This window comes from Carassius auratus, unplaced genomic scaffold (genome assembly GCF_003368295.1).
Source record: "Carassius auratus strain Wakin unplaced genomic scaffold, ASM336829v1 scaf_tig00214949, whole genome shotgun sequence".
Lineage (NCBI taxonomy): Eukaryota > Metazoa > Chordata > Actinopteri > Cypriniformes > Cyprinidae > Carassius > Carassius auratus.
Window position 1 is genome coordinate 35,746 of NW_020527877.1, and position 25,425 is coordinate 61,170.

The window sequence follows — 25,425 nt, forward strand, 5'->3', positions numbered from 1 at the left end:
TATATATGAAATGAAGAAATTATGCAAATGAGGCAAAGGCTAGTGTAGTTAAGTGTAGACCCCTATACTATTCAGTGTTCTGAAACAGATAAATCCCAAATGCACATTTCCTGCTAGTGATTCTGCTATGCCTGCCAGAGTTGGATTTGTTGGAATTAATTGAAATCTAACTTTGTAGAAACAGTCTTGGTTTCTCATAATTGCATTTCCTCTCACTACCACATTAAACGAACTTGTTCTTGACGAGCAAAGTGCTTCGACTGAGGGCCAGTTCAGAGGTTCTGACAAATCAGAAATTTTAAATGATTCTTTGAATCTATTTCTGCTTAATGATGCACATATTTTTTTTTCGAGACCACCAAAACTGGCCTTGATGTCGCACAAGCTCCCTGCTGAAACTAAAGCAATGAATTCTGTATCATGTAATGCGAATCCATTTCTATTTGAAATGGCAACATGAGAAGTAATGAATATCAATGGAGAGAATGAAAGATAAAGCACCTCATAAGATATAAATAACTAAATATACAGGAACAAGCAGAGCCATATAGAATATTATACATTAAGTAACTTTATATCTTCTTGCTGAAATGCACATTAGCATCGAATGAACAAAACAAAGCTACCTGCATCATGAGGTTCTCATGGTCACCTTCAGCAGTGACAAGGAGGGTCCCGTACTATGTTCTGTACTGGTTTTGACCCTGTTTAATGAGACTGTGTGGGATGACTGCCCAGGGGATGGGTAATAACATTCACCAGGGGGAGGTGGTTGGAGCAGGCCACAGAATAGACCAGGATGCCCTTGACGTCCCCTCATGGAATAAGAGTCATGCCTAACAAAAGGGGTCTACCCTGGGGGACACAATGTATAGAAATGTATGGCAAGAACACATTCAGGCAGCTATTCACCAAAGAGATGGGTTGGAAATGAGGGGGCATAAGGAACAGCGAAAGGTGAGAGAGATGGGAGCTGTGACTGATAGAAGGAGATAAAGCTCAGCAAGTGTGGACAGAAATAATAATTAGCCTCGGTGCTACATATATTTGCATTTCCCAGAGGCTGTGGCTATAGCATGAGCACAGCGTCAATGCAGGCAAATAAAAGAGGATTCAAGGACATTGGATTAATATCATGGGTACTTATGGAAAGGATACACAGAATGCAATAGCAATAAATGTGCAGCTGTTCATAAATTTTCATAATAAAACAGGGTCAAATTCTAAGAAATGTAAGGAAGTGGAACTCAAATGAACTGAAATTCATATTTTTCATATTATTCATAATTGTAATTTCTAAATTAAAAAATTGACAGAAGTACCGCAAGACAGATAGATAGATAATCATAGGCAACTTCTCTGACTGAACTGAAATATAATTGTTTTCATAAAATTCCTCCTGCACTTGTCCATATTTTTTATATAAGCCTGCCAGGGAGCAGTTTGGAAACAAGAGTGCTTGGTTCTGTTCCTGAAATCAAATTTTCTGTGATGTGAGGAAGGAAAGAGAGCCGCATGGACCATTTCTGAGCTGAAACACACCATGTTAGTGTGACTCCTAATGTCTCCTCTGCTCTTTGATCACTTTTCATGGAAGGTTAAGAGAGGTTGTGCGTACTCTTACAGAGATGTTATCTAAAAAGTATTACCAACATCTATAAAATAGAAACCGGTAGAAAAAATAAATAATTATAGAAAATAAATAAATTACTTCCGTTTAGATTACAGCAAACAAAGAGCAGCATAGAAATTCTATATATAATGACAGAACCTTCCATTTTGAGTGAACTGTCCCTTTAAAAGCAAGGGGAGGGGTGCGGCCATAAACAAAAGTGATATTCCTCTGTCATAATCTCTCACAGATGCCTTCGTACCGAAGTTACGCTCCATTTCCAAAGCCTTTGCATGACTTTTTGCAATTCCCCAGTTGGACATTTTCTCCAGTGTGCCTATAGCATGGATGAAAAGACAATGACAGTTATGATCTATATCAGTCATAGTAATATATGCTTCATCATTATGCTAAAAACCTAATTCAATATTTCCCCATTATTAAATGGAGGAAAGTAAGAGAAAGGTTGTGCGCACCATAAACTTACCGTATAATTTAACATGGCTCATAACAAACTGTGAGCAGAAAATAGCTCCACTGCCAAATGGCCCGATTAGTGATTGTTTCATTTGAATCACCAGTAATGAGAAAAAAGTTGTAATTGTTGGGAGAGAAACTGATATTGATTTAAATACGGTGTATCAGAGTGATTCAGGCTGAGATGGAGACTGCCCTCAATCAGACTGAGGGCTAATTGCTCGGGTAAAGGAGCCCAGGGGCATTCAGAGGAAGTCATTCAGGGAAGTCAGTGAGTGCAGCCCCTCTGCTAACCATTTGGAACAGCAGTGGCAGGGCACAGTATCGGCGGAAGTGAGTCATTTTGTTGACTACCGTTGGCGCTGCAGTTTGTCTGAGAGGGTGTGTGAGCTGACAGCCTGACCTTACACAGAAAAGAAAGAATGAAAGAAAGAAAAATCCAAAGGGAAGCAAAATAAATAAATGGCATGTCTAAAGCACTTTAAAAAATGCTAACAGAAGAAAAAAAGAAGAATTGCTTCAGAAAAAACAAGTAATTGTTTAACTCTTAGTTATCATACCATACAATATAAAATGTATATTTAATTTAACAAGACAATACATTTACATTTTCTACAGTTAAAATTATTAATATTATAAGCAAAAGTATAATTTTTAAATTGTATTTAACATTAAAATATCAATGAAATTCTATGTACATAGGCTACACATTCAGAATCAGAATCAGAATCAGAATCAGAATGAGCTTTATTGCCAGGTATGTTTACACATACGAGGAATTTGTTTTCGTGACAGAAGCTCCACAGTACAACAGAATGACAGCGACAGAACATAAAACACATAATAAAATAATAAAAAATACAAATAAGTAGATAGTGAATGACAATATACAAATTGACAATTGTAGGCAGGTATATTACAAAAATGCAGTTATGTATGTACATGTGTATTATGTGCAAAAATGTAAGTGTATACTATGTGTGTTAGATAAATAAGTGTATGTGTATATAAATATAAAGTATAGTGTGTTCGCAGTTATTATCAGCTAAAAATTCAGAAAGGATGCACACACACACACACACACACACACACACATTATATATATATATATGTTATAATTTATACACTACCACTTAAAAGTTCAAAATAATTATTGTGTTAATGCTTTCGAATGAATTATTTTATGCTCACCAAGGTTGCATACTGGATATTGGATCTAAAATACAGTAAAAACATGATTCTGAAATATTATTACAGTATATCTAAACAATTTATTTTAATTTTTTATATATTTTAAATTACTTTTCTGCTGCCATTATTAGTCTTCATTGTCACATGATCCTTCATAAATCATTCTAATTTGCTGATTTGGTGCTCAGTTATTAAAAATGATTATTGGTGGTTCTAATTACTATAATTGTTGAAAACTCTTTGATGAATAGAAAGTTCAAAAGAACAGAATTAATGTGAAATACAAATTATTATAAACGTCTTGACAGTCACTTTCAACCTATTAATATTATTTAAGATATTTTTTATCATGTTTTTTTTTAATCACTGTTTCCACAAAAAGTATTAAGCAGCGGTGTGTGTGTGTGTCACCTGCAAATGTTTAATGATATCTGTAATGGTATCTCAAGTGAAGAGCTAAAGTGCAGCATGACCTCCTGACCCCATTAGATGATGATGTGCAGAGACTGTAGGAACAAAATATCCAACTGCCCACATACTTCATAAAGCATCTACAATACATCACCGACAGCAGCTGAATCTAGACATATACTGCTCGCTTTAAGAACCTTTTAATAAAAGCATTGCATTATTGTACAGTATAGTTTCTGGCATGTTGCCTTTATCAGAATAGCTTATGTCCTGTGGAATATGACACCTGCACTATAGTTAGGTAACAAACATCACTGGCAACATTCCACATGTTTTTGTGTCTATAAAAGGAAATTAATACAAACATCAATCATCTCACAGATGACACAATTGCCCTTTCTCTCAGGTAACTGTAAATAAATGGGAAAACCGATATTAAGGCAAAGGAGAAATGTACCATAACTCAGGTCAGGTCAAGCCACAGCTGTAGAAGCAATTATCAGGACATCTCAAGAACAGCTTTAAAGCACAGCAGAGTTGTCCACATGACATAAGATGGTCCATCAAGAAAGTTGAGCAAGAATCATCTGTTATTAGATATATATTAGATATATGTTATTTTTTACCGTACTATTAATGGAAGGGATTTCAATTAATGGATGGATACAGGTATCCAGAAGGCTTAGTCTCTCATCTATAAAATATCATGCAGCCTTGTAAAGTGCAGTACTGTCAAGTTCAGAACTGTGGGTCAGAGTGCAGTGCAGGAAAGCTGAACACTTTCTGATCAGCGAAGCGGTCTTCATGATCAGTAAGGGTCATTCACTGTCTCTGTCACACATGCTCAGTACAGAATCAGGGAAGGATGGAATTTGGTTTTTCAATTTTACACCCCACTACACTGGTCACACAAGCAATTTACATGTAATTTCAAATGTGCAATCATGCATCAGAGGTTATTAAATCAAATGTCGCTGGAGCTTTGCAAATACAAATAATTCAGCAAATAAAAAATAAAAAAATGCAACAATCAGTACAGATCTTGTTACATAACATGCTGACAATGTGGGTTCATCTGGTATTCACAACAGGATATAAGGAAGACAAAGATAAAATAAATAAAGCAAGGACAAAAGTACAGAGTATTGTTTGGTTATTTCATGTGTTTTTATATTTTTCATACAATAACATTTCAGTCATTTATTGTGTACATAATACCATAATCACTAATATCCTGAAAAAAAAAAAGAATAATGTCCATAATGCTGCATTCATAATGACAGGTTAAAGATTGTTTGATGTGTCATTTGTTTGAAGGCACATTTTAACCTGAATGACAAAAATGTTTGTTTTTTTTGACCAGACCATTGAGGCAGCATTAAACGATCATTATACCACACCATTAAACACATAATAGACCGTTATCTAGCTCATCAGTGCGATTTCCTCACTGATGATGAGAGAATTACAAAGCTATTTACTGTACCAGTCATGTGCAACTAACAAAACTGTGAAAATTGGAAACATAAATGGACACAATAAAACAATATCCATGATTATTTAAAAAAGGAAGTCTTTGGATGTTAAAAAACAAAACAAAAAAACAATTCTGTTAAAGAGAGGTTTTAAGAGGTCCAAAATTGTTGAAGTCCACCTCACATTTGCGTCTATTTTACTGTCACTAAAAAAATTAAATGAAAAACTGATACATTACCGATAAACATAACTGATATACTCCCAATAAGCCTCCTGAGTTCAGAAAGTGCAACCTCTGATCAATAAATCTTTAGGGAGTGTATTGATTTGAGAAGGGACAGTTTAATGGGACAAAAATCATGAACACAACCATTCAAAGTTTGAGGATGATTAAGTAATATTGTAAAATATGATTACGATCTAATATAAATGTTTTTAAATGTAATTTATTCTTGTGATACAAAGCTGAATGTTCAGCAGTTTTCAGTGTCACATGATCCTTCAGAAATCCTTCAAATATGCTGATTTGCTGCTCAAAAAATAAATAAATTTCTACTTATTAAAAGTTCTTTAAAAAAAAAAAATTCTTCTTATTAAAAGTTCTTATTATTAAAAAAAGGACCCAAAACTTTTGAACGGTAGTGTATGTTATCAATCAGGCAATATTAACTTAAAATGAACAAAGGTACATATCTCCATATGACATTCAAACATATGTATTTCATAGTGCTACATTAATGCAATGTATTCTTTTTTTAGAGAAGATGGTTTTGACCTTTGCTGGGGTCAGATATGTTAATGAGGTGGTTAACAGCACAACAGAACAAATATTTACCGCACACAAAGTCTTATCACAATGAGAATTAAAGCCAAAAATGCTGCCCATGCAGGGAGTAAACAGCTGAGAGGCTGAGGCCTTGTGACCATCTGTCATAACCAACGGCTAAACGCTGACGATAAATGAATGCTAAAGGAGCCAACGGGCTTAAACACTCCACTGGCATGTCAAAATCCCTACTGTGTAATATGGACAGCGAGGAAGAAAGAGAGCCAAAAGTGAGAAGGAATCTGAAAGTGCATTTTTAAGGCCACATATGTAGTCCTCCCTGAGCAGCCTGGCGCTACAGTGGGATTTAAACTTGTATTGACCTTTTTTTCGCAGCGATAAATAGAACATAACTCCGTTCCGGTGTGAATGATAACTTAATAGAGTGTAACTATTTTATGATGAGGTCTCCTCATAGCTGATCAACCACAGAAGCATCTGAGTTGAGGTGACTGCATTTTTTTCTCTCAGCAGTCCAGAAAAACAGTTCAAATGTCAATATTTGTGGGTAGACTGCCCTTCATCTTGGTGTGACATGCATGGATAAACATGTGATATATGACTGGTTGAGGTACTCACTGTCATCTTTAAAGGACAGGGCAGACTATGAACCCAATATGGCCCAAAGCTGTCCATCTCTGGCTTTGTGTGGTTAACTAACTACAATTGCTTTTTCATTGGACTATTACACATTTTCATTACACATTTCCCAATTAAAAACTTTGGATAAAAATCTTTTTCAAAACACTGGTACTAAAAGTAAAGTGAAATTATTGTGCTAAAAAGGCACTATTGATATGAGATAACAAAACAAAACAAATCTGTTTTTGTCATTTGCAATGCAATCATACATGATAAATCAGTTGAGCATAACATATTTAAGGCATAACGTGATGTATTTCCACTGATACGGTTTGGTAATTAAAGTTAGGTAATAAAATCATTCATCAGCAATTGAGCAAAGACTCATGTTTAAACGCCTAACATTAATCTGCTGCTTAAAATTTTGATTTTTGTGTGCAACTAAGCAAGTAACAATGATTTAAGTGCTCTAAGATGAAAAAGGACCACAGATTGTTGAGAAATGAGCTAGCAGTTTGAATCCAGTGTGTGGAAGATACATAGCACATGCATTCCCCAGCACTTCAATTGCACTAAGAGCATATTTGCTCTCACAAAAGCTATAGCAAAAATACAGATAATGTAAAAAATAGAAAAAAAAGTTCAGAGGAATTCATTTCTCAGGTTGTAGTCAATCTGTAGGCTTGATTAGTATCTATATATATAAAAAAAAAAAAAAAAGTATAAGGATGTCCAGCCAGTGCATATAAGGCCTGTTCACTTTTCTTTGAATGAAACCTTATATATAACTTGAAATAACTTGAATAAGGCAAAAAAGTCTGGGATCCAAAATAAAATTTATACAAAAAGGTCAGATTATTATTATTATTTAATTATTATTAGCCAAATAAGTTAACATTTCCAATGGAGAGTTTCACACAAATTGTCATGCTAATCATGCAATTCTTAAAAAGAAAAACTATTGATAAAATAATAAATAAATATATGATTAAATATAATCATTAAATCTAAGACATATTCGATAAGAGAAAAGCAAAATTGAACTTCTTTCACTAGCAGTCTCAGACTTTTGAACCCCACTGTGTATTAAAAAAAAAAATAGTGAAAGTAAAATCATGTAGTTTTGCAGGTAAGAATAATGCAGAATATCCTTATTTAGGAGTGTTGATCACCATCATTACTGTAGTGATCTCAGCCCAGTTTGATCCTGGTGTCCTGGCCGTAGTAGCCCACCTGGAGCAGAATAGCAATGTCAATTAAGATCTGTACCGCACCACAGACAACGAACTGGGTGGGGCTTTCATTGATCACAAAATACGTGGTCTTAAAGATGTCACCAGCCGTCCATAAAAGCACCATCTTGACACTGAAAAAGAGGGAGAGAGACAGAGAAATAGAAAATTTGACTGAAGTTTTTAGAAAAAAAAAAAAAAAAAAAATATATATATATATATATATATATATATATATATATATATATATACACACATATATATATACACATATGTATGAAAAATCTCTCAGCAGTTGGAAACATCCCACTCAGCTATAAAGCTCTGATAAATGAACCTCATTCTAAACCTTTTAAGGCGTCACCAACACATCAGACTAATATATTATACAATTTTCTGTCCTCCTACTTTATGAAGTCGTACATCTGTATATCACACACATATACAAGACTCTGGAGTCTTGTGCAATAGAGTGCAATGGGGTGTCGCTTTCAGAATTGAATTTTTGAATTTAGAGGGAGCAATTATTTATATTACATTTTTATAAAATCGTGAAGGGATGAGGAAATGGGTAGACACAATTGTCTAACTTAAGGTATATAACGGCTCATAGAAGCTATGAATAGATCCATTTATGCATCATATGCAGAGAATTCATCCTGGGACAGGTGGGAACACCAAAGCACAGTACTTGTTATTGTCAATCCTCCTTCATTTTTGAAAAGTTTAGCTGTGAAAACTTCCAAGAAGAAACCAAGCTGCTTTCTCAGCAGTATTTATGCTGAATGAGTTCATTAACTTCATTCAAGTGTAAACAGAGAAAAGGTGGGATAAAGATGTGTACAGACTATACATCATCTGTCACAGACAGAGAGAAATGATCATTGGACTTTTCATACTCATAGCAGTTGCCCCGACAGAATAAATAAGACACTCAAACAACATTGGGCAGCAGAAGCAGACAGCTACTAATGAAATGATTAATTCTAGCTAGTTGTCTACTTGATGTTGCAAACTCACCCATCTCAGCATGACATTGATTATTGTGCATTATGTTCTTTCTTATCATTGTCTATGCATTGTTTTGGTGTCACAGGAAGATTGTGAATGAGGATGCAGGAACATCTGTTGGGAGGAGATGCAATGTTTGCTAACAGCAGTGTGAAATGTCTTCATTTATCTGGATCTCAGACACTTTACTGTGCTAAAACGCCTTTTTATGGACACTGCCCTGCTAACTCAAAAAATTAGGCACTACTGTACATCTTCATAGTCCTGGAGCACTTTCTCCACCAAACGCTTAAGGTTGGTGCTACCAAAAGCCCCTACAAAAGTGCAATCAAGGTGAATAAGGTATAGAAATAAACTGGAAAGACCAATATGGAATGTTCCTTTTGTAAAATGGAATGTTTAATTGCTGGAAATGCCGCTAAATATGCTTTGAGACGAAATGTTTCCTTTACGACTGATCTTAAAGTTACACCCCTCACGCTTCTCCTTCATTCGTCTTTAGCATTAGTTTACTCTAGACTAGAGACCATTTTCAAACATCATTAATGGGGATGAAACATTAATGAGGTAATTAAGGAGCGTGGGTCATCTGTACAAGAGCAACGATAACAGTGACTACACAAAAACCACTTAATGGTTCTCCATCTTCCGCCTAGAGAGCGGAAACATTTTCAACTGTTCCCAAACATTCATTCTAAGACAAACACACCCTTTCTCGCTCACAAAAACAAACCGCTATCTTTTCCCCTGCTACTCTCCGAGCCCTATGCGGATTGACAGCAGATGAAAGAAACGCTCAGCAAACCGCGAGCAGCGCTTCAGGGCATATGAGAGAGGTAGAAGTGATTATTGCATTGATTGGGAGAACTGAAGCCACGGTTACAGCACTCCCAGTCCACACTGAACAGCCCTGCACTCAACCCTGACAAGCCTTCAATTGATCCTCTTCAACCCGACACTCTCATATCTGCACTGAGAGGAAAGAGATAGGCGCTAGTGAAGAAAGAAAGAAAAAATATAGCTGCAAGCAGCGATGTCGGGCTCAAGCCATCAGTGCAACGCCACCCTGGTGGCATCGGGAAAACTGTGCCCAGCGGGCATAAGCATTTACAGTAACCCTCTGACAATCAAGTTTTAAGGGATGTGGCAGTTAAAGGGTTAATCCGACCAATCTAGACTTTGAAATCACATACACAGAACAATATATATAACTTTAGTAACACTTTATTTTAAAATGTATAAAAAATGTATAAGGTGTGCATTGTAGCTGACACCTATATGAACACATTACAATTGTTTTGTGACTACAAGTCTTTCTTCTCAAATGCTATTGAGTGGTCGCGAACGCGGATGGGAGAATGGCGCATATTTGTTTTGTTTTTTTTGAGCAACTGGTGCCCCCTCTGGGAGTTGGTGCTCTACGAAGACTGCATACTCTGCATATAGGGAGCGGCGGTACTATCTGGAAGATATATTCCTCAAACCATCGTACAAGTGAAGGTGATGCTAGTCCTTCAAGAATCGCTCAAAACCTTTTCAAGTGTACAGTTTCCTTTTATTGCATCTTGAAATAAATATTTCTGAATTCTGAATCAAACTGGGTTGTGTTTATTGATTTATTTTATAAGACAACTGAAACTTTAATCTCCTTTGTAATATATGTGCTTTTAAACCAAGAACAATGTAATTAGAGATGTATTCCTGCTTAATAATGACTATTATCAAGGGAAAAGGCTTTATAATCATGAACTATTTACTAATGCTTAGCTAATGAGTGCAGTTATTATAAAGTGTTACCAATGCATTTACTAATGTTAACAAATTAGACATTATTATACAGTGTTACCAAACCCTTTAATAATTTATTAGTGTTTTGTAATGATTTTAATGACCTATAAGCATTTGTGAAATAGTTTTGCTTGCATTGCAGCTTAATCTGTCAGTTGAAGAGTTTTACTGTTACATCCATGAGATTAATACATGTCATGTCACGTCACAGGTTGTCATAGGTCAGTATCAAATGAGTTTGAAATTATAATTTGCAGCACAAATAAGGCTTCTTAGGATGTTTTTAAATCCCAAAAACTGTCAGAAAAGGATAAGGCCTAAGAGATTTCTTAACCTGTAATGAAAGGAAAAAAACACCACCATTAGCAACAACAAAAACAATAACAATTTAAAATATAGATTTTTTTTCCTGATTATTAAAGGAATGATTAGGTCTCTCTCTCTCTCTCTCTCTCTCTCTCTCTCTCTCTCTGCCAGACAGCCCCTCCCTACAATCCACACACACTGTCAGTCACCAAAGATTCACAGTCACCAACCCCCTCACACTCACACTCCCCCTCCCTCTCCCCCTCCCTTTCCTCACACAGACGGAGTGGCCAGAGTGAGATCATGTCAGTTGAGAAGTCTGACAGTTTTTTCTTTTCTTTTATCCATACAGTGTTGTAAAGTCATGAAACTATGCATATTTCCTCATAATGATTTGATCTCTGTATGAAAACATGCCTTGAAGTGTTTGGAAGCTGCAATTTAGACATACAATACAATTAATGTTTCCCTTCTTACTGTCATTTCAAAAAATCACCACGTCAAAACCGTTCAAGCTAACCAAAATCCGTTCGCAATTTAAGTTCCTCGATGTTGTTTCTTCATGTAGTCAAAGTTTGGTGTGTATAGTGTACTTCCCATGTGAGGAGTATGCATTAATTCACAACTGTAAAATCTCAAAAATACACATTCAAATCAAAATAGCTGACTTCCTGTTGATCGTAGCTTATGACTGTGAATTAGAAAGTTGTCCGTCTTGATAAGAACAATTTAAGTACCGAGTTTGGTGTCTGTAGCTAAAACTAAATAAAATGCATTATTATTATTATTAGCTGTACACTTGCTAAACATTTTTAAATATAAACTTATGCAATTGTGTGTGTATATATATATATATATATATATATATATATATATATATATATATATATATATATATATATATATATAAATTCAAGTGTACAGTTTTCTTTTATTGCATCTTGAAATAAATATTTATGAGTTCTGTGTTTGTTTATTTTATTTATTTTATTTTTTATTTTACATTTTTTTTAGGGAGATTACAGCCTTTAATCTCCTCAAAATAAATGTGCATATAAACCATGAACAATTTAATTATAGCTGTATTTATAAAATGCTTACTAAAATATTAATTTTGGGAGAAGGCTATATAAAGCATGAACTGACTATTTACTAATGCTTAGCTAAGAATTGCAGCTATTATGAAGTGTTACCAATGCATTTACTAATGTTAACAATTGAGACATTTTTTTAAAGTGTTACCAAATCCTTAAATAATTTAAAAGTGTTTTGTTATGATTTCATTAACCTATAAGCATTTGTGAAATAGTTCTGCTTGCATTAAAGCTTAGTCTTCATCTGTGAGCTGAACAGTTTTACTGTTACATCCTTGAGATTATGTAAATTCAAATAAATGTCATGTCACAGGGTGACAGAGGTCAGTATCAAATGAGTTTGAAATTATTATTTGCAGCACAAATAAGGTTTTTTAGGATTTTTTTAATCCCTGAAACTGTCAGAAAAGGATAAGGCCTAAGATATTTCTTAAGATGTAATGATAACAGCACAATTAGCAACAACAACAAAAAAATAACTATTTAAAATACAGTTTTTTTTCTGGTGATTAAAGAGATGTTTAAGTCTCTCTCTCTCTCTCTCTCTCTCTCTCTCTCTCTCTCTCTGTCTGTCTGCCACTCAGCTCACACCCCTCCCCCACTCACACTCACACACACACACAGAGTCAGCACACAGAGTGACAGAGTGAGATCAGATGTCTGACAGTTTTTTAATTTTCTTTTAATCATACAGTGCTGTAAAGTCATGAAACTATGCATATTTCCTCAGAATCACTGGTTTTCTAAATTAAAAATGTTTTTTAAAGGTTTGGAAGCTGCAATTTAAAAATACAAGACGATTAATGTTTCACTTTTTACTGTCATTTCAAAAAATCACCACGACAAAACCGTTCAAGCTAACCAAAATCTGTTCGCAATTTAAGTTCCTCGATGTTTTTTCTTCATGTAGACAACGTTTGGTGTGTATAGTGTACTTCCCCTGTGAGGAGTATTCATTAATTCACAACTGTAAAATCTCAAAAATACACATTCAAATCAAAATAGCCGACTTCCTGTTGATCGTAGCTGATGACTGTGAATTAGAAAGTTGTCCGTCTTGAAAAGAACAATTTATGTACCAAGTTTGGTGTCTGTAGCTAAAACTAACCCCCCCACTTTTGACAAAAGGTGGCGCTATAGAGTGCCTCCTTCACGCCCTTTTAAAAGCTTTTGCCATTATCTAGCTATCACTAATACTGATATGTGTTTTGAGTTTCATGTAAATCTGAGCTTGTTGTATGCCTCAAACTCACCATAACCGAACATTCAAGTTTGACACGTTGCCATGGCAACACTATATCAGATATCAATATCCCCACAACAGATTTACATCGGCCGTGTTTTGTCATTATTCTGATGAAGTTTTAAGTAAATCGAGTAAAAATAAGATGCTGAATTCAAAGCATTTGGAAAATGACACACTTCCTGCTGCCAGTTGGTGGCGCTATAACGTTGACTCTTAATAGCCACATATATACAATCGGTATCATACAACGAACAAACCCATGAAGTTTGATCAAATTCAGGAAATGTATGTGGATGTTATTAGACATTTCCTGTTTCTCATTTCTCGCCATAAGTTCCATGCCTCGCCACGGGCAAACCGTTCGAGATATCAAAAATCCCCTCGCAATTTTTCATCCTCAATGTCTTGAGATCATGTTCACCGAGTTTCGTGGCGAACGGGTTGAAAACCTCAGAGGAGTATTTCAAATTCCAGAGCATGCTTTTTTTAAACAGCCCTGAATAGCTGACTTCCTGTTGGGCGGAGCCTATGACATAAAGTGACAGACAGCCTATGACATAAAGTGATAAATAGACAGATACAAAGTTACAACAGCCAGACAGAATGAGGAAAAGAGTGAAGATAGAAGATAGAAGAAGTTGTGTAGATGTTGGGACTGATGTCATAAACACTATATGGAATGCAAAAACTTAAAAGCTCAATATCACTAAATTCCTCAGAATGCAGATAGAGCCTTATAATTCCAATGTGATAAAATGTCCACAAAGGGACTGAAGAGAAACAGAAACTAATCCTGCTTCTATAGTCGCTCTTCGCCTGTGGAAAGAAAAAGACAAGCGAAAACAAAATCTTGAGAATCGGTCAGAGAAAGCTACTGTATGAACTATTCATGGTAAAGTGAGCTCTTCAAAAGTTTGGCACGTTTGAAGACGGGTGATAAGAGAAAAGACAGGCCATCCTCAAAAGCACAAAAAATTAAATATGTATGTAGATCGATCCATCCGGCTCAAACACAGAAGAGTTTGCACTTTTCCTAAAAGAGATTAGTCTCCAACACACACACACACAAAGAAAAACCAGAGAAAAACCTGTAAGAGAAAGACAGACAAAAAATGATGGAGACATTAAAGGCCTCAAGTCAAATTATGTTTCTTTACTATATGGTTATCAAACAAAGCTTAAACCAATTTAAAAAAACAGTCTGGAAATACATTCAGCACAGCTGCAACATACTTTGGATGGAAGTAGAGTGTTCAAGCGACCTCTAAATCAGTACTCTTGGAAATTATAACACCTCCCATGATATATCTCTACTTCTGTATACAGAAACCCATTAAGAGCGATGCTAATGTCATATAAATGTGCATGTCAGCCAAAAACAAAAACAAAAAAAACAATGGTTTTGTCTTTCATTCCCTCCAGAACACCAGCACTCTGCCGTCTTGTATATTTCTTGTTTCTTTCCCCCTGCTCCACTGTGCAGTTGCCCTGGAGGGAATGTGAATAATTCTGTTGCGGTACTGGTCCTGGCAAGTCGTGGTTGCTAGCGGCTCCTCTAATTCAATCACACGGCTCGGTCTGATCAATGGGGAATGTGCAGTATTCCGGAAAACCCAACCACACATTGGATCATGTGGGGATCCACTCCAATGGCTTTTTCTTCTCTAATTAACCCAGACATGACAGCCAACAGCTGTAACTGTATGTTTGCGTGCCTCTAAGCGATAGCAACTCAAAGATCGAAATATGTCTAGACATACAGTACCTTGCTAATGTGTGCGGAGGTGAAAAATTTAGAACACAATACTACCATACTATTTCTGGACTATGAATTATGAATTATATGCTCTGTATTAGGGATGCAATATTCTAAACTGTAATAACATGCCAAAATTTTACAGTATTGTTTTTTAACTGTACAAAAAGCCTTAATGAGCATAAGAGACTTCTTTTAAACATTTATTGGCCCCAAACTTGTACATTATGAAATAATATTTACTTAATATGTATTTAATTTGTTTTTCAGTCAAGTTTCTAATACATGATAGTTTTACTTGCAAAGCAAAACTGTGTAAGATAATAAGACTTATTTTCAGAGAATATACATACATAGTTCATGTTATTAAACAACAGGAAGTAGTATACAATGTATACTTCATTCTAAAAGTATAGTAGCCAATTTTCTTGCCGTTAAGTAGGAAAGAGAAAAAGCATTCCTCATTGTTGACTTGTTTTAGTTTAATAAAGCATTTCCTTCACTCTCCATGTATCCATTTTTCTGCATTTCCTTAGCTAGCTATATAAATTAAGGTTTTTTGGCCACCTGAGTGTATCACTGAGCACCATTTGAAGTGAATATTAGGTAGATCACATGCACAAACAGACCACAGAAAGACAAATAGCTCCCACCAGTTGTCATAACAGCAGCCACAACAAATCAGACCTGCATCTATACTAGTGAGGACAGTTTCTGTTCCCCAGATTCCCAGTACAGCGAAGTCACATCCACTGCTTCCTTATTTTTATAAATATGGGAAACGTTTCCTTTAAGCATGAAACTCCCTGGGGTAATCAAGGCCGATCAGGGCTCTGTGTGAGCAGCAAGGCCCATGGCGAAGCTCAGTTTCGTGGGAGAATCTGGCTGTGTGTCTCTGCTTGTTACGGAGACAGATTACAGCGCACTCAGCTTCATCAACACAGCACGGTCCTGATGCTAACTACACTCTTGACTTAGCATGGAGCCCAAACCCCAGAAACTGGTTTCAGCCGACTTTAGAGCTGAATGGCTCGAACTTTTTTTTGTTAACTTTTTTTATTTTTATTCATTTAAAGCTCCTGTGGAGGTATCTGAGCTAGGAAAAGTGAGAGACAGCAGGCAATGTGATGAGTATTTGGGACTTAATTAAATATAGTGCTTTGAATTAAAGAAATAAATTTTTTCAATTTGAAAATAATCTCACAATACAAAGACACTGTCAGGTTATTTGTTGGATCTATAATGCAGCAGTGTCATGACATAAGAAACAAATGCGTCTGTGATGCAACATTTAATTTACACAAATCCAAAGTCAGTTCACCTAAAACTGACTTGAACAAACTCAGACGCTATCACTAAAAATTTTCGATTTACCTTTATTTAAATACTAAATTGTGCTAAAACAGCTGGTTTTATGAATAGCCAATGTCTTAAAACATAACTTTAACACTATTGAAGCAGTAGAGCCAGTATTGTAAAATCAGAAAAGGTTAACACCAAGAATGATAGGTACACATTTCGATAACCAATAATACAGTATATAGATAACAATAATATACAGTTTTTAAGCAATTCATCACACTAACGATAATAATATTTTATTTTAAGCTGCAGTTATTTTTGTCATTAGATTCTAACTATTTGAACGGTTATTAAATCTTTATAGTTATAGTTGTCATTATAAGTCTTTGTCTGAATGGCCTTCTACTCCAACAACCTGTATCCAGGACTGTATCCAGGACTCGAATTGAGGGGGGATGCATTCAATGAAAGAAAAAAATACCAACGTATCAGTTTTTATGCTTTTATATCCATTGCACAAGCAAAGTACTTTTCTGAATATCAGCACATAAATAGGCTAATAATATAGGGGGACCATATGAGCCATTTTCCCAGGATGCATCCTATGGTCACCCTATAATAATATTATACAACAGTGTAGAGCAATGCGGTGTTTAATTCTTTGAATTAATTTTTTTTTGAATGAATCATGTGGGCCATTGATTGAACGGTCCATTCACTTTTCTAATTGAATCAGCCATTTTGAACTAATCATTTGATTTGATTGATTCAATAAATTATTTATTAAAACAAGGATTTGGTGCCACCAATGGCCGGTTTTATTGACATTTTTATTTACCCATGACAGTCCTAAGACAAGGTGCCAGCACAAGAACAAATACAAAAAGCACAAAAAGCAAAATATCACACCATCCCCCCTGATTTTTTTTCTCTCACAATTCGACCACTGCCTGTATCTAAGGTCTTTGCTTGCATCAGACAATATGAAATCCGAGGATAATGAGAATGAGTCAATGTGTTAGAGACTATGCTTTAGGAGAAAAAAAGTGTTCATAGGGTGAATATGAAATATATATTCACAAATTTGCCATTTGAAATATAATTCACACTGAAAATGGCTGTCAGACACACACACACACACACACACACAATAGTGTGAAAAAAAAAAAAAAAACTCCCTTTGCTCACATGTGTCAACAGAGCCCTCAGGGTCAAAAATCTGAAATGAAAAAGATTAGGAATCCATTTCTGTAAAAATACAAACATGAACACACAAAAAAGCCCATGTCAAGAATTCTGATGGCCTTTCAAAATCTGAAAAATGGGGTGAAGCCTCATAGGAGAAAGGAGCCAGTGTGGATGCCATTAATGTCAGTCACAGTCTGTGACACACATTGCCCTATTGTTTCTCACTTCATCCTGTTCTTACATCTGTGTTTCCACCAAAGCGACATGAATTTAAACAGCAGCATAAGTGGACACAGAATCAACGAGAAGTTCAAACGAGGAGAGAGAAGGTCAACAAGAGATGGGAACTTCAGAGAATAGCATGGGGGGTTGGGCCATTTAAATCCATCAGGATCAATAAATGTCTGGCTCAAGGGCACAGCACTGGACCCTCCCAGCTTCAGTGGCCCGTATTAAAGACTGTTAGAGGGTATGGATGGTTGGTCTTGTTAAAGACAGTAGTGCATGTGTCATTGGTAGCGCTACTGATGTGTAGACTATCAATACCTCATAAAACTCTCTCTACAAGGGCACAGCAACAGCAACACAAACACAAGCTCTGCTCCACAATCTAGTGAGCTGCCCACCTCAAAAGCATTTTACAACTCGATTGGGGAAAAACCGTGCCTATACTGACATTTTTGCAATATTAAAAAAATTTACCTACACATACAATTCTTTGCAGTTTCCATATGAAATGAACATTAAAACACCAAAACCCTTTCACGCAAGAAGTATTTAGAGAAGCAGATATAATGTTAGCAAAGAATATAGTATGGTTCCTTGCTCAATGTCCACTTTTACCATAGTGCATGATTTGAAAATGACGTTTGTATCACATAACTTGCTCCAGATGTATGGTTTTTCAGACATAGCAAACTTGCTTGGTAGCACACTTGGTAGAGCAATACACTCAGGTAGGGTACTGTGAAACAAGAGTTATGATAAAAGAGCTCAAAGACATGTAGAAGCAAGCTAAAATTGTATGAGTGTTCCATCAAATGTGCTTCTATCTCAGTTTGGTTTAGTGTACATGGTATGTTATGTTCTAACACAGTAGAGTCCTATAAGAGCCACTGTAGAGCTGCAATATATACAGCAACCACCGTAATAAAACATTGCCAGATTCATCTCTTTTTTAAAACTGGACTATTAAGAGCTGGCAAATGTGCAAAAAGCAAGTATAATTTAGCAGAAATATTACCATAGGCACGTTTCCAATAAGCCTAGGTTTGAATTTTAAGATATTATTTTCCGTAGTCAAACAATAACGTATGAATCTAAATTTCTCAATATTCATTATCTGCAGAAGCTCTCAATTCTCATTCACATGGCTGTATACTGAAACATAATCACAGACAGATCACAAATGCAATATGTCAAACCTGGCATGATGCATTTATACTTCAGGATGAGTAAATGTTGATAGATTTTTCTTTTGTTCTTTTTTGAGTACATTTTTTTAATATTGTTTTAGTAGTCACATTGAATAATTTTAGACACAATCCCAACAAGTTTGTTCTGAGCCTTTTTGGGTTTAAAGGTTCACTATATATTTATACGCAGGCATACTGTATAAACACACACGAGCAATGCAGTGCTGTCTTGGTGATAGACATTTTTTACTCATAGATGTTGAAGGACGGCTTTAAAAACACACTCTGAACCATGTCTCTAAAGTCTTTGCCAATAATAAATTCTCTTGCATACGCAAAGAAACACAGATGTCAGTGCAGTGATCGGTCGAGGGCCGTCGACGCCTGCAGACACTCTGAAATCCCATCAAGGGCAAAGGCATTACACACTACACGTTATGGCAGTGACACATTCACTGTGTTCATAAAAAGATGGATTTCCAGAGAAATGCCATTTACATTAGCTTCCATTTTCCCTCTCTCAGCCTAAACTGTGCTCACGATGTTTAATTTGGCTCATAAAGAGGAGCCTGGAGCGTGTGTCACACTGAGTTCTGTGGAGAAGACCATGAGATAAGGGCTTTTTCCTTTTTTTTTTTTTTTACAATAAAAAGTGGGAAAAAGAGCTTGCTTCAGCTGAAGTGGAGTTGAAATTGAGCTGTGATTACTATTGCTGACTGAAGCCTGAGGCTAAAGATATTAGCTTTGCTCTAAATTCTCTCTGGTGCTCATTGCGGACTTTTCCCCTCCAAAAAGTACCAGTAAGGTCAACTTTGTTTCAGTCTTCGGATTTGAGCAGAGTTGGCTATGGCATCAATTAACAAGCTCATTAGATGTCTAATATTAATTATCATTATTATGTGCCTTTAATGAAAGATGTCGTGGGGGAGGCATGTCCTGCAAACATTTACCATGTGTGAATTTTAAATGGCGACAGATATTATGGCAACAATGAACAAAAACTGCCACAAGAGGATTTGACAAGTTTGCTGTTGCATGGTTTGAACATTATCAATGTGTACTTGGAACATAACAGGAATGAAAAGTGCTGTTGTAGTTATTTTTTCTTTTCTTTTTTACATGGGCAGAACTGTGTGAGCTTCTCACGTAAAGCACATAGACGACTTAATTTCATTATATACATCAATACTGGGTAAACAGTAATTTCTTCTGCATAAAAATTAAACTATATATTTACTAGGCATGCACTAATATGAGTGTTTAAACAACTGCTAAAAACTTTAAGAAACAAAATCCATCATTTGTTTCTTAAAAACATGCAGCTTTTCACTTGACAAAATGTAAATTGATGAACTGAAGTCGTGTGGATTACTTGTGGATTTTTGGAATGTTTTTATCAGTTGTTTGGACTTTCATTCTGACGGCACCCATTCACTGCAGAGGATCCATCAATGAGCAAGTTATGTAATGCTAAATTTCTTCAAATCTGTATCTTGGATAGTCTGATGGTGAGTGCATTTTCAGCTAACGTTCATTTTTGGGTGAAATTTACCTTTAGGCATCATAACATATTGTACATTATGACATTTTTTTTTATTCATTTTCAGATTCATCTGGGATAGAGCTGCTATTAAATGATTAGTGCTTTTAAAGAATATCTTCACCTTTGCTGTAATCTAATGCTCACTTAATCAAAATGCAAATGTAAAAATATAGGGGAAATGAGCATGAACAATGAAACATTCAAAAATATACATTACCTCTAATATCAGCTGAGAAATTATATGGTACTGATATATTGTGCATCCTTAATATTTACCGTCAGCATTACTTAAACTGCATTTTTATACTACACCCAATGAATTCTGGGATTCCATTTTCCAGTTGGTGTTTTAATGTAACATTTTAATGTAATTTAAGGCCTAAATTAAACATTTTAATAAAAGATCAATAACAGTTTGGGCCATGTTTACCTCATGCCTCGGGTGGAGCGTTTGTTGTAGTTCTGCAGCAGCTGAGGCAGTCCCAGCATGGCTTCAAACATCACAGCCAAAGAGCCCAAGGCCTCCACAAATAGGACCCAGTCCAGAAAGAGGAACGTTATGAAAGCACACAGCAGCGTGAAAGCAAAGCAGAATATCAAATAGTCCCCAAAAGAACTCCAGCTCCAGAAATACAGAAGGTCCAAATCTGTAGGAGAGACAAAGAAAGAAAGAGAAAAAAAGTATCTTAAAATGTCACAATGCTCAACACCTCACACAAACTCCCTCATGCTATATGAAAAGTCAAATGAGCTTTGAAACCTGTGTGCCTCTTTCTTCAAATCTCCATTATATAAAGAAACTCATTTATGACAACTCAACTTTTAATTTTCCTAAGAGCCGTGAAATAAATGACCAGGCTCTCCAGGGGAACACAGACAAACATTCTGCAGTGAGGATTAAGCACTAGCATAAAATAAAGACAAAACCTTGACTGTTCTCTAGTCAGCAGAAAAGAAACCACACACACACACACACACACACAGATATATATATAACTTTGTATAAAATATGTACAGAAATTATACAGAGATTCCAGCACAAATTAACTAAGAAATAAACATTACAAAAATAGAAATCATTACAATAATTTGGTAACACTTGAAGCCTTTCTATATAAAGCATTATATATATATTCATAATGTACACTGTAATGAATGATGTCTTTTCATATCTATGTATAACCTAATTATAAATAATTAATTAAAAAGCATTATAAGATTAGCAGATTCCATGTTACATCTGAAATTAGTTGTTTGCAATGTTTTAATTTTGTTGCAAGGTGTTTGAAATGCATTATACTTTCTAAAATAGGAACAATGAATACATAAGTAACATATCGTATTTTAACTTAGAAAGCATTAAAAAGGTGTTATATAAAAGTGCATCAAGTAACCTAAATTTTTCTTATACGAATGTGAAAGTGATAATTGTATTTTTTTTTTATCAAATAAAAAGTTAATAAGATGAATTAGTACATTTTTCTAAGTAGTGATAATCTCTAATTAATGTAAAAATGGAAATGTTATTCAAATTAGCAGCAAATGTGGGATGTGTTTTGTCCTTTCTCTTAAGAATCAATAAGGAGGAAAACAAATAAGACACAAGATAGTAAAGATAGCTTTTGCATCACATTGGTAATTTATACATTAGTGATCATGCACCATGTAAGACATCCTGACATGATCAACGAGTACCCGTGTCTCCCCCAAACTGATGGCACAGGATCCTGAAATGAGCTGACATCAGCTCCAGAGAACTGATAGCTAAATAATAGCCCTATTTGTTACAGCTCTGACTGGAGTGTCATGTTCAGCAGCAGAGAGCCCACACACCACACGCTGTCATTTAGTAGGTTGTATCTCCTGATTACTTGCATGCGGCTACCTGTAGTGTGGCTGCCGCGCCATCCGCTGTCTGAAAACATTTGCATGACTGTGTGGTAAAGCAAGGGGTGAGATGTCCGGATGTGTGTTTGTGTGATTAATGCACCGTATATTATCTGAAAACTCACAGCTTGAAATTAGAGAACAGATAGGATCAGTAATTAAAATGCCTCATTAATCACTTCACAAAATTAGCCATCAATTAAGGAATTCTTGCACTAAATATATAATTATTTAAAGTTTTTCTGTGCATATTTGTGGTAAACAGATCGGTCATGTTTTTCATAAAAGACAGTATTTTATTTGAATCACATCAGCAAAGATCAGATGAACGTTATATTTGTCAACCAACACAAAAAAAAAAAAAAGAAAAAATATCCACTAAAATATTCATAAGTACAACTGTTTTAAACAGAATTATAAGAAGTGTTTCATCAAATCAGCTTAATTTCAGAATTAATTTCAGAAGGATCATGTGACACTGGAGTAATGGTTGCTGAAAATTTAGCTTTGGCATCACAGGAACAAATTACATTTTAAAATATATTCAAATAGAAACCACATTTACTAATAATGATAAACTAATAATATTTCACAATATTACAGGACTACAAGCTCCTTGCATGGATCAAAGCAGTTGCTTTCTGGTTAGCAGCTCTAAAAATGAAGCACTACTATGTAAATTCAGATATCCACAAATTAAGCACAAATGCAGTACTATCATTTGGTGCACAAGACCAACACTGATGCTTCATTTATAAAAAGTAGCATTAAAGAGCCACACAGATGGGAAATCAAAAATTACCTGTATTACAGTGTATGATGTAGCTGTCCATCAGTGTAAACAATGTGCAAAGTAATTAAACCAAAAAGTACACAATTTATAAAGTTATTGGCTTCTAAAGTAAGGAGTCGACTCTGAATTGCTGAAACGAGTCATTATAGATTTCAAATCTTTTGCCCATCTCTATGTACGTCACTAGGAACACTTTGCATAATAAACTCCGCCTACCGTCTTGGGAGAAACGGAACTCTGACCTGCCCCACCCCCCACACAGATGCTCTGGTTGGTGTGATAGCATCATCTCGAGGAGACAGTAGGTTTTTAATTGTAAAGGCAAGTTTGTTTTATTTTCACTGCCAAAGAATGAAGATCAGAAGAACCAATGGCTAAAATTCATTTTTACCACAATAACAGAGCAGTACAACAAATCCCTTTTGTTGTGTTCACAACATTTCACAGATGACTGTTTTTCTAATCTCGGTGAGTACAGCAGGATTTTCAAAGCGCTTGGCAATAAAAGAGGGTTCATTACCAACTTTATTTAGACCAACAAGCATCTCCGAATCACAACTCGAAGTATGATTATGAAGTTATGTGTTTGTTTTCTCCCGAGCGTCTTATCAGTATGTGCGCTGTCTGCAGCCTTTGTCTGCGCTGATCTTCATTTACAAACACGTCATTAAAATGAAGTGTAACAAGTACTGCCAACAGATATTCAGTGATAAAGTAATCCATATGAAAACAACGCGATGTCCGGTTTTCACGTCTCCCTTCTTATGTGACCACGCCCCCGCGCTGAACGCGCTATTCAGATTCAAACTGAAGCGCGCGGCTTGAATACGCACACACAGAAGAAAAAGCAGCGAGACTGTTCAAGTTTTTTATTTTACTGTTTGCTTCGCGATGAGAGGAATAAGACATAATTCACCCCAAAAAGATGCTAAGACATTGTTTACCATGAAATTGTGTGTGGAACAACCAATCAAAACTGACTATGTTAGTTGACCAATCAGAACACAGTATGCTACCGAAAGGTGGGGTTTAAGGAAACTGAATCTTTTGAACAGCTTCGCGCGAACCGTTTGGGGATCTCTGAGAATTGAGGTAATTTTAAAATGATATTTTGACAAAATTACATTACAATGTTTTTTAACCTTGGATGGATTTAAACCTAATGTACAGGACTTATAAACAGTGATAGGAAGCTTAGAATTTTCATCTTACTGGCTCTTTAAATAAAAAGCTCTAACAATTTCATTATTCATCTGTGTGCAGAACTATATTAAAAGATACTCCGTTAATTAATTCCTTACCTTAATAACATATTGTTAAGTATTAAAATTCACCATGTAGGTCATCCCACACTGTAAATGAAACCTCAGATCATATGGGTTGTTCCTGAGAGATGTGTTATTACCTTTCTAAAGGAATGAACTGACAGACAATACAACAGGCCAAACGAATCCAGCAGACTCACATTGAACGAGTCATCCAAACCATAATTTAGGACAAGATCATCATGGGCTTTTTTGACCAGCAAACACCCAGAACACCCTAGTAACAGTTTATAAAATGCCATCATCCTTCATCCTGGCTGGTGAGAAAGCTATATCCTGTCATGCTCAGGACATCTTGTTCTCTACTAGTAGCATTCAGAATGGAACGGTCACACTTCAAAACAAAGATAAAGAGCACAGCCTTTTCTTCTTATATGTCCATGGATCAAACATTTCAATTAGTAACACACCACCTCAAAGTCTGAAGTGTGCCTTAACCTTTGTGTGTGTGTTGTGGCATTAATCTCTTGAAAAAAAAAAAAAAAAAAAAACCTCTGTAGTCTCAGCTCACATCAAGATCTCAGGCCAGTAACATAGATTTTAGCTTCCTACTGCTTCACGAGCCACTTCAATCTTAGCTAGAACAAAAAAGACTAGAGGAACCTTTAAAGAGAATGACAACTACTGTAATAAGGAGGCCCATCCAAATAAACCATCTCTTCCGCTTCTCTCACAGTCGCCCTATTCCCAAGGTTTACAGCCTGATGAGCCCTTTTCAAGTTCTGTTCATGCCTGGATGAAGCTCAAGGACCCTATGGCAGATGTTTGTCCAGGCTCTGTAATTTTTCTAGGCTATGTCCATTAGCTGCAAACTCAAAGCCATTCAAAGCCATGCTGAAGTTCTGCAGAATCCCATGAGTGTTTATTTATGCACAAATTTATTTTGCATGCATGATCATGCATTTTTATTTGCAGATGCAGATGTCTCTGGTATGATATGAATCCTTGATTATGTGCTGCCAAC

The 25,425-nt window shown here is 35.7% G+C and overlaps 1 pseudogene; it reads right to left on the reverse strand.

The window, feature by feature from the left end:
- Positions 1-4,834: 4,834 nt before the first annotated feature.
- The window catches only part of LOC113093293 (PQ-loop repeat-containing protein 1-like), a 42,531-nt pseudogene continuing 21,940 nt past the window's right edge, over positions 4,835-25,425 (reverse strand).